Raw genomic sequence first — 2143 nt, 5'->3', positions numbered from 1 at the left:
AGCTGGGCAGAAGCGCCTGCCGCTGTCACTGGCTGCCGCCCCGGGCGCCTCGGAGGAAAGGCGGGGCAAGGATGGACTCGTGCTCTGGGGGGGGCGGGGTAGCGGAAGAAATCTTGCTCGGATTTTGCGGCCTGCTTTGCAAGGCTGGGCTGGAATGGGGAGGAATCTGATCTGTGGGGCAGGATCCCGGGGAGCGAATACCATGCTTCCCCCCCCATAGACATTTCTGGGATCCAGCATGCTCGGGAGCGCCGCTTCCTCCCTGGAATCCCTTTGTGGTGTAGGGTAGCGTCGGATCAGAATCTAGGAGATCCAGGTTCGATTCCCTGCTCTGCCACGAAAGCAGACCCCAGGCCAGTCGCACATCCTCAGCCTGGCCTACCTTACAGGGTTGTTGTGAGGATAAAGCGGAGGAGAGGAGAACGATGTCAGCGGCTTTGGGTCTCCACTGGGGGGCGGGGAAGCCGGGTTTAAATGAAAATATATACCGGCTGGCCGGGGTATCTTGGCAGAGAACGGGAAGCAGCCTGCGCATGCTCAGAAGCCCCCGTTCTTTTAGGATTCCTTATTGTGCGCTGTGTGGTCCCACTCCGGCTTAAGTTCCGCTTTGCAATAGAGAGAAGACACTGACAGGTTCTGCGCGGTTCCGCAGGGCCTGGATCCGTCGAACAGCGTCAGTTTTGTGGGGTAAACAAACAGCATTCCACTCCCCCGTGCTAATACCGTCCGCCACCCGCATCCCTTTCCCTCCCTTCCTCCTTGGGAAGCGGATTGTGCTAAAAATAACCCGCTAGGAGGGAAAGCGCCCGCGGAAGGGTCCGGGACAAACCGAGCAGCGGCCGCTTCCCTTCTGGGTCCCCTTCCTTGGCCACAATTGCGGCGGAGGGGGGGGGCAGGACTGCCCGCCCATTGAGGGGTGCCCCGTTGGTTCGGTCAACCAGAGCCTTGAGGAGCGGAGCAGGCCCGCTCGGTTTGCCTCCGTGTAACTCCCTTCCAAGGCCCACACAACACGGGAGGTGGCGGGGGGGGGGGGACACAGGATCCCGCCAGAAAGCAGCCCGGATCGGGGCCGCAGTGCAGGAGAAGGGCCCCGAGTCACCGGGAAGTTCTCCTGCGCCGGTCTCCTGGTTCCTGCCAACCAGGCTTGATCGGGACAGCTCCCCGCTGGATTGGGCCCCCGTGAGTTGAGTCTATGCCTTAAAGGTTGCCAATTCCTGGTTGGGAAATACATGGAAATTTGACGGTGGGGGCTTAGGAGGGGCAAAAACTCAGCAGGGTGTAATGCTGCAGAGTCTACCCACTGACGCTGCTATTTTCTGCGGGGCGACAGATCTCTGGAGGTTGTAATTTGGAGCTCTCCAGGCCCCACCGGGAGGTTGGGAACCCTAGTGGAGGGAGCGATCCACCGTGCCCGGAGGCTGCCTCTGGTTCTGGCTCCCAAGCAAACCCTGCCTCCCCCTCCTGGCACCCCAGGGGGCCTCTCAGCGCCGGGGACGGAGGGGCTGCATGGGTTTGGCCCCATTTTTCAAGAGTCAGACCTCCAGCAAAGGGGGGCAGTTCCTGGCTCTCTCTCGTCTCCCTCCTCCGTACCCCCACTACGGGGACGGAAAGTGGGGGGCTGAATGTGGAGAGCGAAATGCGCCCCAGGCGCGCCCCCGAGGGAGGAAAGTCCTCCACCGGACGGCCTCGCCGGCGCGCATTTGTCACCAGGATGCAGCTGCTGGGGTGGGGTGGGGGGTGGGTCTTTGTTAGGTCAGGAAGCCGCGCTGGAGGGGGAGCCTGGCGGAGGGGGTGCCCTTCGGCGGAGAAGGGCCAGCTGCCGGTCCTGAAGGCGGTGGGGCGCGGGTGCCGCCCGGTGAGGTTGGCCAGGCAGCAGCTCCAGCCCAGTCCCGAATATTTCCCTTTGAAAGCCGGCTCTTCTCTTGCCAGAACTCCACAGGGAGACGCCAGAGCGAAATGGCTGGAATACGATTGGGAGCAGCGTGGTGCAGTGGTTAGAACGTCCTGCGGGGGTCCGGGAATCCAAGTATGGGCGTCTTTAAACATCTGCTTATATTAGCAAACACCTGCAGGCCTCTCAGAGAAGCAAGAGAACCCCAAAGAACCTCATGTTTGCTTTTAAATCCTGCTCTTGACCGCCCCC

The sequence above is a fragment of the Eublepharis macularius genome, chromosome 12, assembly GCF_028583425.1.
Source record: "Eublepharis macularius isolate TG4126 chromosome 12, MPM_Emac_v1.0, whole genome shotgun sequence".
NCBI classification, from domain to species: Eukaryota; Metazoa; Chordata; class Lepidosauria; order Squamata; family Eublepharidae; genus Eublepharis; species Eublepharis macularius.
The sequence above is the reverse complement of the archived record's forward strand: the minus strand, read 5'-3'. Positions refer to the sequence as shown.